Source organism: Sus scrofa, chromosome 17, assembly GCF_000003025.6.
Source record: "Sus scrofa isolate TJ Tabasco breed Duroc chromosome 17, Sscrofa11.1, whole genome shotgun sequence".
NCBI lineage: Eukaryota > Metazoa > Chordata > Mammalia > Artiodactyla > Suidae > Sus > Sus scrofa.
The window spans coordinates 5,193,368-5,209,575 of record NC_010459.5 but is presented as its reverse complement, the minus strand read 5'-3'; the positions used below and the strand labels follow the sequence as shown (position 1 = coordinate 5,209,575).

General features: G+C 38.3%; 1 protein-coding gene across 3 annotated transcripts in view; it reads right to left on the bottom strand.

The window, feature by feature from the left end:
* The window catches only part of SLC7A2 (solute carrier family 7 member 2), a 79,877-nt gene that overhangs the window by 62,274 nt on the left and 1,395 nt on the right, over positions 1 to 16,208 (bottom strand).

Sequence of the window (16,208 nt, the reverse complement as noted above, 5' to 3'; positions counted from 1 at the left end):
GTTCCTAAAGCTGCCCACCAAGAAAGGTGTCAGACATCTGTAATTTTAAACAGAGGACTGGTGATTCAGAATGATTCTGAAATCTGGAGAATGAGGTTTAGCTAAAAAGGTATTAGCTAAAGTATCTGCCAGCTCAGGCTCTGTGATTTAACGAAACAAGCTCTTTTTTTGTGGCTGATAAACTAAGTTTTTCATGATTCTTTCCCTAGGTATAAACCAAAAGTCAGACAGATAGTTTACACCAAAGTCCTATTGCCAGAAGCCTCCCACCCCATTCAACATCCTCATCTTCAAAAAAAGTGATAATCATGTTAAGTTCACAGTGACTAGAAAATTTTAAAACCCCTAAGGAATGTCCTGACAGTATTGATGACTTTGGAAAAATGTCAAGGGGTGTGACATCATGACATATTCACTATTCAGATCAAATGAATATCATCTGGATAAACCTTTCTCCAGTTTGAAGGTTCACTTTATGCAACAAGTCTATTTTAGTGTTAACAACTATATTTCTTCTTTCTCTCTACTTTTCTCTGTACCCCTGCATGGAACATTTAATTCTGAATAGTGGGTAATGACAGCCTCTACCAGTGCACCTACTATCATCCATAAAACAATCTTCCACAAACCAGGAAAGCACTGTCATTTCCTATTCAATCACAATATTACATGCTCAATACACAATGGAATACTACTCAGCCATAAAAAAGAATGACATAATACCATTTGCAGCAACATGGATGGAACTAGAGAATCTCATACTGAGTGAAATGAGTCAGAAAGACAAAGACAAATACCATATGATATCACTTATAACTGGAATCTAATATCCAGCACAAAGGAACATCTCCTCAGAAAAGAAAATCATAGACTTGGAGAAGAGACTTGTGGCTGCCTGATGGGAGGGGGAGGGAGTGGGAGGGATCGGAGCTTGGGCTTATCAGACACAACTTAGAATAGATTTACAAGGAGATCCTGCTGAATAGCATTGAGAACTTTGTCTAGATACTCATGTTGCAACAGAACAAAGGGTGGGGGAAAAATGTAATTGTAATGTATACATGTAAGGATAACCTGACCCCCTTGCTGTACAGTGGGAAAATAAAAAAATTATTGAAAAAAAAGAAATTATCAAAAAATAAAAAGACATAGTAGGAGGCAATAGCTATAAAACATAAAAAAAATATTACATGCTCAGACAATCACAATATGAAATGCTGTGAATTCTCAGCTCCCACACAAACAGGAGAGTTTCTCATTTTAGCAAAATTTTGTCAGTCCCCACTGCCTTTATCCTCATTACTGTTATGCTTCCAAGTCTTAAGGATGTTGTGGTTCATAATGTGAAAAAGTAGAATCTGTGTGGAGATGAGGCTTTAGTCAGTCATTTTTACAAGACAACATTTTTGGCTGAATGAGGCTATGTTAGCCTAAGAGATGAGTATGAGATCTAAGAGGAAAGGACATTCTGCCAAGATTGAGTTTTGCTGCAACTCAGAGTATCTTTAAGAGAATGGGGAAATCTGGAAAACCAAGTCATTCTAGAATCAGACAGCGGCATGGAGTCAGCCCCCATCGGTAGCTGCTACATGTATATTCTTTTCTATGTGTATTTTTAAGAAGGGAAAATAGATTTGGAATTGCTTTAGATGCCAGTGTGTTCTAACATACTTAAAGATATCTAGGACATCAACATGGGTTTTCTGGGCTGTAGTCCCCTTCCACAGATGTGACATTCTCACAGTGTCAGGAACTCTGCTGGGTTCTTTGTAAACATTTTATCAATCACTCTTCCCCTAAACCAGTGTATATTCTCGGATACACAGTATTTTTTAAATGGATTATTCTCTGGTTCACTACAGTTCCCCACCATTCCTTACTATTTTGAACTCATTGGTTGTACTCATTTGTGTCACATGCCTGGAGGAACTGGGAGCAAATCAACGGAGACTCTATGAGCTCAGGGAAGCCTCTTGAACGTGAACAGGAACTTTGCTCGCAAGGAATCCTATAAGGGCAGAGCATGGACTCTTGCAGGGAAGAATCAAGACTATTATGTGTCTTTGATATTCATATGCTATTTGTGGGTTGAGATAAGCCCAGGATTTTCCTTTTTGACCTTTGCTATTATATAGATGTATATAAAAGGCAACATATCCTGAGAAAAAATGGAAACTTCTAAAAACTTAGAAAAATAACCGGGCAAGATTTTAAACTTCTTTTTGTGTGAATGAGGTTAAAGTACCTCTTTTGGTTTTTTTGTTTTATTTAGTTTAGAGCAAATCTGTAACTATAAAAGCATTTTAATGCCTGTTAGGAAGGCTATGTAAAAAAAATAAAACCAAAATAGTAAGTGTTGGCAAGGATGTGGAGAAATTGGAACCTTGGTACAACGTTCGTGGGAATGTAAAAATGGCACAGCTGCTATGGAAAATAGTATGGCAATTCCAAAAAATGTAAAATTAAATGACCATAGGATCTAGCAATTCCATTTTTGGTTACATATCCAAAAGAATGGAAAACAGGGACTCAAACGGATATTTGCACACCTGAGTTCATAGCAGCATTATTCATTATAACCAAAACATGGAAGCAACTCAAGTATCCATCAACATATGAATGGATAAACAAAGTGTGGTATATACCTACAATGGAATATTGGCCAGCCTTAAAAATGAAGGAAATTCTGACAAGCTACAACATGAATGAAGACATTAAGCTATGCGAAATAAGCTAGTCACAAAAAGACAAATGTTGTATGATTCCTCTTATGTGAGGCATCTAGTATATTCAAATTCATTGAGTGATGGTTGCCTGGGATGGAAGGAGGGAAATGGGGGATGAGGACTTAATGGGCAGGATTTTAGTTTTACAGCATGAAAAGTGCTAGAGATGGGTTGTACGACAATGTGAATTAACACTACTGAAGTGTACAGTTTAAAACAGTTAATATAGTAAATTTTATGTTATATGTATGTTGCCACAATTTAAAAATTTTAATAGCAATAAACACTACAGGTGTTGAGAAAGGCTACATGTATTTTACTGCAGAACTACTTGGGATTCTACAGTTGACGCTTGAAAAACACAGGTTGGAACTGCATGGGTCCACTTAACATGTGGATTTTTTCAGTCAACACGAAAAACTGTGGTTGGTTAAACCTACAGGTGCTGAACCCACCAATAGGGAGGGTCGACTATGGGTCTTAAGCATCAGTGGATTTGGGTATCCGATTCTAAGTATATAAGTGGCCTGGAATGTAAGTTGTAAGAACTCAAATAACATGTCCTTTTAAAACCTGCGTCTGTATCAGAGCACACGGAAAAGCTCTGCACATGGGAATTCTGTAACTACTGAGTGGCCATATATTTTAAAAGAAAGAAAAATGAAATCACAAGGTTTATTTTTAGGTCAATGAACAGAAGATTTCATTTGTTTAAAGAATGGCAGGAGTTCCCGTCGTGGCTCAGTGGTTAATGAAACTGACTAGTATCCATGAGGACACAGGTTCAATCCCTGGCCTTGCTCACTGGGTTAAGGATCTGGCATTGCTGTGAGCTTGGTGTAGGTCACAGACACGGCTTGAATCCCACATTGTTGTGGTTGTGGTGTAGGCCAGCAGCTACAGCTCCGATTCAACCCCTAGCCTGAAAACTTCCACATGCCACGGGCGTAGCCCTAAAAAGACAAAAATAAAGAAATAAAGAAATAGAAAGAAGGCAAATAATGATATAAAATCAATCACTGGTTCCATATGTCAGTTTGTCAAGATATGGCTAGACATTAACCAAAAATTCTAACATTCAGAGTCTAAGTTGTAAGTGGAAACCTTTTCAACAGCAAGGGTTCTTTGTTTAGGCTTTGTAAAGACCCCAGTTTAGTTTCTTGTAACATTAAGTCCACAGAAAATGGTTACTATCCTTGAAAAAGCTAATCTAAGATAAGTCCTGCCAGTAGATGTTTTTTAATTGTAATAATTTTTCATATACACATAGTATTTAATGCTTTAGGGACAGTGTCACCTGAATACAAACCTAAGTCACTAAATTCTATCCTCTGAACAGTTTTTACACTAACAAATATAATAACTGGTAATAACAGGGTTTCAAAAAGCAGTAACTGTGTTACTCTAATTCACATGGTGAGCTGAGCCCTTTCTGGGTCCATTTAAAAGTTACTCAGAAAAGCAATGACTAAAAGTGATGACTAGTGGAGAGGCCGACATCTCCAGAAAAGACAACCGTGGCCCTTTTTTAGAGCAATGACAAAGTGCTTTTCTGCACAAAATTAAGGTGATACCATTAGTGAATGAGGATGCAGCTTTTTCAAGAAAGTTGAGGAATTACACTTCCTATATTCACTGTTAGGTTTTATACTCTGAAAAGGCGGCTAGTGATCCTGAAGTTAGCATTCAGAGTCAGGATTGAGGGAAAGGGATGGTGGGAAGACAGTAAGGGAGAGGAGGAAAGCACCGGTTCTACTCTTGGGCCACAAAGCAGAAGGTGGTGTGGCGTCTCCCCACATAGTAGCATGCTCCCCAACGCCTCGGCCAAGGGCACACAGCAACATCCTGCAAGGCTGATAGTACCCAAAGACAAAAATACAACCTACATGTCAATGACAGCAGTTAAGGGGACCACAGCATAGTCTACAAAGAGCTCAGCCTTGACCAGAACTTGGTGAGAACTAGGCTCAGCTTTAACTAGATCAGGTACCCACTGACACCTCCAACTAGAAGAAGAAAAAATGAGAAAGGAGGAGATGAGAAAGGAGGTGGAGGGAGGAAGAGGAAATTGAAGGAAAGAGGAAAGAGGAGAAAGAGGGTGGAGAAAACCTGGAGCTACTATAAGTGCTCCCTCAATTATCAGCTTCATTATCTGAAAGAGCCCCAGGCTGTCACAGCTCCAGGAACACCCCAGCTGCACATCAAGTCCTCTGACATCTGTGAGTCACCTCCTACCTGCTGTGTTAAGGAGTCTTGGTGGGAAAACCCAGGGAGTAATAAATGAGAATGAGCTACATGATGTTACTTCTCTTAGAGCAGGAAAGGAATTTAAGGGATCTTCAGGCCCTCTTCCTAAGCACTGAAATAAAGAGTTGGGGGGAAAAAATCAACATTTAGTAATGAGGATTAAGAAGTTAAGGAATTCCCATTGTGGCTCCGTGGTAACAAACCTAACTAGTATCCATGAAGACTCGGGTTCGACCCTGGCCCTGCTCAGTAAGTTAAGGATTCAGCATTGTTGTGAGCTGTGGTGTAGGTTGCAGATGTGGCTCAGATCCCTTGTTGCTGTGGCTGTGGTGTAGGCAGGCAGCTGTAGCTCCAATTCGACCCCTAGCCTGGGAACTTCCATATGCCTTGGGTGCAGCCCTAAAAAGACCAAAAAAAAAAAAGAAGTTAAGGAGAAAATGCTGATTCTTTTCTACAGTTACAGTCTCAAAAATCTGTTTCTATTTTTTCTTTTATTTATTTATTTATTTATTTATTTATTTACTTTTTAGGGTTGCACCTGTGGCATATGGAAATTCCCAGGCTAGGGGTCAAATCAGAGCTGTAGCTGCCAGCCTACACCACAGCCATAGCAACGCAGGATCCTAGCTACTCTGCAGCCTACACCACAGCTCAAGGTAATGCCGGATCCTTAACCCACTGAGTGAGGCCAGGGATGGAACCTGAAACCTCCTGGTTCCTAGTCAGATTCATTTCTGCTGCACCATGACGGGAACTCCTCAACATTCTGTTTTTAAATAAGAAAATACTGTCACCTATGATACTAGTTAGGAAATCTTCACTTTTCTGCTCGTTCTTACATAATACACATGCTTGTGAGGAATGGTTAGGCGTAGTTCTGCTTGAAAAAAAAAATGTACAGGCTTCTTCTGAGCCTAGAATCTCATAATTTAATAAAACTAGCAATGCTGTATATTATGCTTTTAAAGATGTGGACAGTCCAGTTTAGGAAATAATTGTAGTACAAGTTCTGTTGAGACTACTTGAGAAAAATTACTCTATTTGCCTTAAAACATTATGCTACGTACATCATTTTGGGGAAGGCAAAAAAACAAGATTTTTGCATTCTTTTCTACCTTTTATTTCACACAATGGAAATTATAGTTCGATAAAATGAGTGCTTTTCTTCCATTTTTTATTTTTTATTTTTATTTTATTTTTTTGTCTTTTTGCCATTTCTTGGGCCACTCCCGCAGCATATGGAGGTTCCCAGGCTAGGGGTCTAATAGGAGCTGTAGCTGCCAGCCTACGCCAGAGCCACAGCAACGCAGGATCGGAGCCGCGTCTGCAACCTACACCACAGCTCATGGCAATGCCAGATCGTCAACCCACTGAGCAAGGGCAGGGACCGAACCCGCAACCTCATGGTTCCTAGTCGGATTCGTTAACCACTGCGCCACGACGGGAACTCCTCTTCCAATTTTTAAAAACAGTCTAAATTCTGATTCACACACACGAAGTTAGAAGTAAAATTATATAGTTCAGTTCCCTGGTCTAATATGTAATGAATTAAAGTTGTACGTGATAAATTAAAAGCCCATTCCTATAACAGAAGACTCTTGAACTTTCAGTTATCATTGATACCAACTACTACAGCAGTTGTCTGCACTCATCACTAGACCAGTCACTTCCACATCAGTAAAGGCATCCTGCCCACCTCAGGCCATCACCTCCACCTTTCGCCACCACATACAAGCATCAACCAACAACTATGAACAGGCTAGTGATGCTGAATCAAAATAAACTTAAATATTAGATTGCAACTGTACTAAATTCTTCCAAAATTGGAATTAGCACAATGATGTGGGTCCTTGAGATTTTAAGGTTTAAAATCCTCATAAAAATTAATTTACTATTTCCAGTAGTTCAATGAGATAAATGGTGCCTTATGCTTTCAAAGTCACTAGAACAATTTATCAGTTTTAGAAGCAATCAGGACATGTAACATGCCCAGAGTTAGCAATCCAGTAAGAACAGAAAATTACTTTAAATACTTTACAAAAATAACTTTTGAAATGATAATGCTAGGATAGTTGTCCTTCACATTTATTTTTACACTCTTCAGCCAAAAAAAAAAAAAAAAAATGAGAATGGTGTAAATATGCCATGATTCAGAAAGTTCACATGACCCATTTCAGAGAGACAAAATGCACTATCAACAAAAATTTTATGCAAAGGCTGTTCTTTTTTTTATTTGGTTCATTGAACTAAGTGCAAACCATCTGTTAGCTATGACAATCAGAAAAAGTAAAAATTCAAACAGCTTCTTTAAAAAAAAAAGGTAGCATAACAGCACCCTATGAAGAGCTTGTTTAAAAACATCTTATATGAGGTATAAATCTTAATGACTTTAGATAGTTTAGAACCCGTATGCTAAGTCTTTTTATTTTTAGATTAAGATTACACTTTTCTATTTGGGGGCTAAAATATGCCATTAAAAAAAAAAAACTGTGCACATCATAAGCATGTCACTCTTACTAAAACGTCTTATTCAGACGTTAATTTCTAAGAAATTTTAAAATTTAAAAACTTTCAAGTTAAAATTGTATTTTGATCCCCATTTATAAAATTCCTACCACCTAAGTAGTGTATGATAGTGACTGTGATTGGCTTTCCCAAAAAGCCAAACGGCCTGACCTAAATCAGTGCTTTTGCTAAGTCAGGATGCTGAAAATCATTCTTCACTCTGTCCCTAGCTGGCTGACCTCAGAGAGTTACAACAATTAAGAATTCCGTTTCTTAACCGATTAAAAGAGAGCTCTGAAACATCACTCCCAGGAGCGTCCTTCCCTTTCAAAGCTGCCTAGCACTGTGCTGGGCACCGACAGAGAGCCAAGAACTCAGTAACTGTCCAAGTCCAGAACGGCTGGAGGCAAAAGCTTCCAAAACTTCAGAAATTGCCCACAGCACACAGCTTTCAGCATATTGTTCAGATTAGAGAACGGAACACAAAACTCACTACTACCACAACAGTGTCTCACCTCTTTCACAGGGCTATGACCAAATTTCCAGAAGGCTGTGCCTTCTTCATGTACTATTATCTAATGAAAAAGGGATTTTATTTTAAAGGTGAAATTCTAGGTTTTGAGAGAGTTGAAAACAGGCATAAGCCTAGGACATGTTTCAAAAGGTCTTGTACTACACATTTCTTCAGCACCCACTAGTGTTTCTCTGTGGCATGCAAATGTGCTCTGTGCTCTTTTCTTTATAAATACAGCATACACAAATCCTGCTCCACCTACACAAATATAATGCATTTAAAAGAGGGCTTTTTGCAACAAAACATTACAGATTTTAACCACACGAAAGACAGTTTTACAAAAGTGAAGAATTTCAGTAGAGAAACCAGCTTAAAAATTCTTCACCCTGCTTTGCTACCACCTAAGTAGTGTATGATAGTGACTGTGATTTGCTTTCCCATCGGCACATTATTCAACAAACACAGCAAGTAAAAGGAAAAGCTTTCGGTTAGTTATTTTATTCTTTGAAAAACTGACAAGGCTCTGCAGTAATGCTTACGTCTTTATTATGACCTCTCTAGTTCTATTAAATTCCAGAGACTCCTACAAGATCCATGTCAGACACTGAGCCGTGAGATTGGATTTCAAATGTCACTCTAAATGTGCTCCAATGTTATTTATTTACTTTGTTTTTTAGGGCCGCACCCCTGGCATATGGAAGTTCCCCAGGCGAAGGGTCGAATTGAATCTGTAGCCGCCAGCCTACACCACAGCCACAGCAATGTGAGATCCAAGCCACATCTGAGACCTACACCACAGCTCATGGCAACGCCAGATCCTTAAGCCACTGAGTGAGGCCAGGGATCGAACATGCACACTCCTTTCCACAGAGCCACAGTGGGAATTCCCTAAATGTGCTCCAATTTTAGATGAGAGAGCATTCATTATTCTTGTTCATTCTTTTTTTTTTCTTCCCATTTGTGTATATATGACAAATACTCAATAATCTTGGCTTCACTTAGAATCAAATTTATTTCCACAGACCTAGAAACCTGTGAATCTTAGAATCTGAAGAAAGAATTCTGAGAATTTAGGAGGAATTTGATGCTGGGGACAATTCAAAGTACTCCTTGGAGGCCAGGAAACTGCTTCCACCATGGCACATGGGCATGGCTGTCATTGCATTACTGTCCAAGCTCTTTAACTCAGAGCTCCCCATGGCCACACCTATCTCTGAGCCCATTCTCAGCTCCTCCTGGGAGGCCATGAGAAATCTTTTATCAACAAGGGGAAAGGATGTATGACAAAGAAGACCCCATCCTGCCCCCAAAGGTTACTTCCTAAGACAGGTGAAATGGCTTCTGAATTCCAGGGTTCTTTCTTATCCTGGGTTCTGGAAACTCTAGATGCCCAGTGGCTGGAATTCAGGGATTCCTGCACTCCCATGGGTAGGAGCATTTCACATGCATATGTGTGGTTCTTCTTTTTTCTCCTAAAGCATAAAAGTGATCAAAAGAATATTAAAGGAGGAGTCCCTTCTCTGTGTATCAAAGAACTAGAAGTACCAGTAGTTCAAATACAGTTGATCAAAATTGTAGGAAACTTGTCATGAAGGCCTTTCCTTAAAAAAGACAGTAAATCAATATAATCTTTTCTTTTCAAACCTGAATCTCTTTAGTTCTCCCACCTGATTCATTTGTCCAGTCTTTTAGAAATTAGTTACATTTCAGAGACTGCTGAAACAGAAGGGACTTTGCGATGTAAATATTAAAAATATGAGTCTACACAAAAGAACATGACCTTGAATTTCTCCTCCAATGTTTATGTAAATTCATATCATAGATTAAAAAGCCAAAGAGAGGTTAAGTAGTAACTCTGAACACCATGAAGCTCCATAGAGACTGAAGTGGCAGCCCCACCAGCCTCCTTCACCACTTCGGACACATCTTCACATGGCACGGAGCTGGTGCTCAATACTTACTCCAAGGGCTGAGACTCCCTAAAAACTCAGCAGTGCCACTGAATTTCAGAAAGATAAAAAAACTGAACTCTCAGTAGGTTTAGACTTGATTAAATGTTCTTATTCTTCCTTTCAACTCCTCCCTTAAAATTCAGATCAATGCAAAATGTCAAACCTAAAAACTGAAACAGCAATCTTTGCCTGATTAATCATAGACTTCATTTTCTTGCATAGGCTGCCTTGGAACAAAGATAAATTCCTACCATGACCCAAGCACTCTAGAATGTCAGTGAGTCTGCAGGACTGAGTGTCAAAGCTCACTGCAGGTTCCTTGTAAGTCATGAAAATGTCTCCCAAACAATTGCTCAAATTACAACAGAATTAAAGAAACTACCTAAAATTTGGTGCTGGATCCAAACACAATTATAAAACTGTGTTGTTTAATATGATCATTAAAGCAGATAAAAAAAAATCTATACAGAGTAGCCTGAATTTTTTTTTTAAACACAGGCTTTTCCCAGAAGAATTCACATGCAAGTTAATACAAACTACCAAAGGAGGTTTTCATTTGGATTTTTATCAAGACAAACACCTATGCAAATTGCAAACATCCTGTGGATTATGAGCCCCATTCAAAAATAATAAGTACCCTTTGCTTCAAAAGACCAGGCACATTATAGAAGTGAATATAACGGAACTTTTAGAGAAACAAAATCACTGTCTAAAGAAAGCTGTCCTTCTGAACAAAAGGAGAATTTCATTCAGTACAAATGGTCTCTACATGAAGGAAAAACACAAAGGAGACATTTTTAAAGGTTTTATTTACCAATATATTTAGGGTAAATTTATTTAAAATTTTATTTATTCATGTATTATTTTAAAGTAATAATATAATGAATACCTACCCACCACCTAACCCAAGAATCTAAAATGGGGAGTTCCCTTTGTGGCTCAGTGGTAATGAATCTGACTAGTATCCATGAGGATATGGGTTCAATCCCTGGCCTCGATCAGTGGGTTAAGGATCCAGTGTTGCCATAATCTATGGTGTAGGTAGCAGACTCAGGCTTGGATCCCGTGTTGCTGTGGCTGTGGTGTAAAATGGGGAGTTCCTTTTGTGGCTCAGTGGTAACGAACCTGACTAGTATCCTAGCCTGGGAACTTCTATGAGGCACACTTGCGGCCCTAAAAAAAAAAAAAAGAATCTAAAATGGGTAATATTAATTGGCCACACATGAGCCAATAATGACATGACAAAGTGTACTGCAAACAAAGCATTATGATTAATGGAATTCTGAGCATCTGCGGTCCATGAAATAAAAACTCTATGATTTTTACTAATAGAAATGGATTTACCCTATGATTCCTTTAAATAAAAATTTGCTTACTAGGCTGAGGATGTAAATCAACAGCTTGATCCTCCACACCCACCACCTCTTGGGAAAAATTATCAGATTTTTTTTTTAAAAGGTACAGTCTCAGAGTTCCCTGGTGGCCTAGGGGTTAGGGATGCGGCATTGTCACTGCAGTGGCATAGGTTTGATCCCTGACCTAGGAACCTCTGCATGCCATGGGCACAGCCAATAAATAAATAAATAAAATTGGTTAAAAAAAAAAAAAAGGTAGTCATAAGAACCTGAAACTTGGAAGGGCAAGCAGTGCTACCCAGCTCCACATCTTCACAGGCATCTTCCTTCCACAACAGAAGAGCTACGAGTGACAGGAATTGAAGATGACAGGAAAGATATTTTCAGTTATGGAACTTCTTTTAGAACATTATTTTTCTTCTACTAGGTCAATAGTAGGACCCTGAACTGAATGTATTTCCTTCTAACAAAAGAAATCTTCCCTCTCTAACATGGAATAGAAAAGTTATCTTTCCAGCTCCCAGACCTTTTTCTCTGGTCTTTGTCCATTCGTTCTAAGCTGAAAGCCAAGACTGGAACCAACACTAAACAGTAGATGAGGATGGTTTTCCTGGACTTCAGAGGGACCCCTGTGGGAGAAGCAGAAGTGGGCGTGATGGCTGAAGACCTCTTGTGATCTTCCCATTATTGACAAGGTCCTTCATGGGTTTTAAACTCATTAAGTTTGTGTAAATGTACTAAGCTTAACTAATGTAACAACTGTCAGAGTGAGAAATTAAGAAAATCTTATGTTCTTAATTGGACTGCACTTTTGGAATGACTTTATTCTTCAAATTTTCCACTTAAAATATAATCCCCCAATGTGTTTTAATTTTTCCTCTAAGACCTTTTGGAATAGTTTGAATTTTCAGTTAAACATCAGAATATTCTTGAGTCCCAGAGGAATAAATGATGGGCAAATGATTAATGAGTATTACTGCCCTCTCAGATGCAAACTTTGTTGAATAAATGCTCAGCCAGAACTCAACCCACGTGGCCCAAGTTTCACCAAAAAGCAACAGGAGGAAGAAGAGGGATAGTGGTTTTAACAGCAAAATAGTAACTGCAATGGTGACGATGATACTGAAAACTGATAGAACATTTAGTATCTGTCAGGAACAGAACACATATTTTAAATAAGAAGTTTAGAACAGACTGCTATCTCTCCTGACAACCTGAGCTCTGTTCATGGCTCAAATGGCAGCATTAGCATTCTCTCCCCATTGCGTGTGCACTTGTTAACTCTGATGCTGGTGGTCAAAGCCCAGGGAGCAGGTACCAAGCAACATATTTATCCTCTGCTTCCCAACAGACTCTCGATCAGGGCTGTCAATGTTTACATGTATTCATCCAAAATGGATGAACTAACCTCCTCTCGTGGAAGACGCCAAGAAGATCATCTCCTAGGATATTCTTAGAATTCAAGTCTTATTTCCTATCCCGAGGAAATATGACTTGGAATATTTTAGCATTCCGTAATTTGGTTGCATATACAATTGCTAAAAACTAAATATTGTGTGTGATAGTTTCACGAAAATCAAATCCAGTTGTTTCCATCAAAAGGATGATACCTTCTTTAGAGACCAGACAGGATAAATGTGAACTGTGGGAGGGATTCACATGCTTTTAAAAAATACACTTGGCATGTGATACAGAGATGACTTCCCACCACTTAAACATATTTCAAGTTCTAGAGATTTGATCGTGGTTTTTTTTAAAGCAGAAACTGAACTGCATCCTGAAAATCTGCCCTGAGTTCATATTAAGGGAGTAAACAAAATGCTGAACATGCAAAGAGAACCTATTTTCCCCTTATATTTCAATATGTAATAACTATTAATTCCACTAGTGACTCTTATCATCATCATCATTTATAAGATGACAGCAAAAAATCTAGAGGACCGTCAAGAAAAGATCCTAACCAATTTTTACCTTCTAATTATGGTCAAGTTACCAACTCACATAACATCTTTCTGCCCACAAAGGACTAGAATGAATAAAAAGTGAGCTTGAAGGTTTATGTTACACTTGACTTTTTTGAAGCATCAAGCACCTGTTTTGAAGTGGAAATATCGACTTATCTTAAAATCTGTCCCCCTTCCAAAAAAAAGATGAGCAAGAGTAATAGTATAGAATGAGAGCATCTTAATTCCAGTATTGTTCAGCATCCAAGGCGACATCAAATTCTATCCACTGTGACCACTACATCTCCACTGGAAGAAGTAGGATGTGATGGTGTCAACAGCACTGTATTAGGCATAATTGTATGAAGACTTAGGGAGTCTTATTGAAGCCAGAGTGGGCTAAGGAAAGAAAAGAATTTTCTCCACAACTGTGGGAAAAACTAAAAGAATCAACAAGGAACAGAAAAATTCTTTATTGTGTATGATTCACAAAATATTCCAAAAATGAATACAACAGTCAGGGCTCTTTTTTTTTTTCCCCAACTCCTAGAAGAAAGGTTATGAAATCTTCTCTCATCCACGTCATTGCAAAATCCTAGATGATACTCACGTTCTGAACAGAGGTCTAGTTAGCATGCAGCACTAGAAGAGGTTGTGGGTATACAGGTTTTAGGTTTTATTTTTTGAAGTGGGATAAGGAGAAGGCATACAATTAAATAGGTCATCACACAGGACACTTCGGCTTGATGACTCAATCTTGGATGTAAGAAATGGAGAAATTTTCCACAAATATCCAAAAAAACGGAGAACCACAGAATTTTCTGAGGATATATAATCAAAATAAAAGTCTAAACATGAGCAGAAGAGATGTGACCCACATATTCAAATCCAGACTTTTAAAGAAAAACCACATTAACTCAAATCTTAAGTCAATACCAACTGTACTCATCAATGAGAACTTAACATAATGGCAGCAGAGGCCACTGTCAGAAAACATTTAAAGTCTGAGAGTCCATAAGAATATGAAAAATCATAGTATACTGCTTGCTTCCACACATTAGCATGAGAATTATTTCTACTAAATTAGACAAGAAAAATTAATAGGTAAATCATGCTGTAATTACCTTAACTCAGCTAGTTAGAGGCTAGTGGGAACAAACCTCCAGTTGTTGGTTTGGTTTTGTTCATAGCATTTACAAACACTTCCACAGCCATAGACACCATTTCTTTAAAAAAAAAAAAATAGCCATTAAAGGCAATGAAAGGAAAGTATAAGAGAAGTCAGGACAAATCTGTTACTACCAGTAAGACAGAAACACCAAGTTTCTGATGATGGAAGAGTGATATTGTAGAGAAGGTGTTCCTTGCTTGCTCTCTGGTGTCAACAGTACACAAGTCCTGTGTTTACAGGTGTTGTTACTTGATATAAAATTACAACAAAAAACTACTCAATCAATGGGGGGGGGGGTTCCCAAATGTAAACATGATTGTAGAATCCCTCCAAAATTGGAGTTACACATTACTGTCGGATGTCTGATGCCTGGAACAGAGCAGGGACTCAATAATTTTCAATCAAGGAATATACCTTTGAAGACAGAAATAACACCTTTTCTGAAATCACTGAAATCAGTGGCATTCACTCAACAATAAAGAGCATATGTTATACACCAGATACTGTATAAGAGAATTAGACGCTATTAAAACAGAAGACAATGAAAAGAACAATTTCATTATTTTTTTCTATTCAGTTATATCCACATGATTTTGAATATTCAGATTAAAGGTGTAGAAATGAGTTGACCATTAAGTTTTCAACATCATTTAGACAAGCAGTATCATGTAACCGAAATCTTAGCTAACTGAGTTTTTGAGGATTCAATCGGGTGACAAAAGATCCAAGTGGGATGCGGAAATAAGTATGTGAATGTTCAGAAATACATTCGACTGAAAATGCTGCTTTTGTTTTTAGACCTGCATGTTTGACATGCAGTCAGTATCTACAAGAAGCCAGTCCATGAAATCAGTGTCTTCATATCCTGTTTGGGGAACTAATAAAACAAATAGCAACCTATGGGGGTTTGCAAGGTTCTGTTCTGAAAGTTGGTCCCTGAAGGGCATCAGAATAAAACCAGATGCTCTGAACACCTAAACTGATATATGAATGATATGATATATGATATATGGGGCAGCAAGCAAATTAAAAAAAAAGGGAAGACCAAAACTAGGACAAATAGAGATGTCACAAAGGAAAACTATGAGGGAAAGTCCATTTGAAAAAGTAGGGCCAAAAAAAGAGAAGATATGACCACATACAGGGCTCTAGGTCTGGCCAGAAGAGCCAGAAGAAATAATCATTAAGTGAAGCAAGGTAGCCTAAGAAAGGAACGAGGTGGGTCGTGCCATTGAGAATAAAGACCAGCCACCCCCACTCCGAGGTGAGGGGGTTAGTAGTGGAACAAGAAACATGAACTTTAAAATCCTTCAGACATGCACGTGCAAATGACAAAAACATATATAACATGTCTTTGAATATAACATGAAAAACTCCAGAGTAGTTCAGACTTCTAAGCTCCAACAGTTATCATATCTTCCCTTCCACCCTCTAAATCCAGAGATAATGATTAAAGACTTTGAATCAAAGGGGCTGTACTGTCTTTGCTAAAGAGGCCAAGGATTCTGTAAACCAAATCCTTGCAGACACCACGCAGAGTTCTACTCTGGTCATCAAGGCCATGTACACCTGAAAAGATTAAAGGTAAATGACATCTCCCTAATCAAGACACAGTGTGGAAACCAAATGAGGGGCAAGAGAGGAAACTTGAAAAATCCTAATAAATAATGAGGCCTTCCAGAGTCATCCCTCAACTTTTCAGTAAGGGATAAACAATGCATATGCTGTGCACTGGGAAATAACTTCAGGTTAAGCTGTAGCGCTATTAAAAGAAAAAAGGATTTAATACTATAAA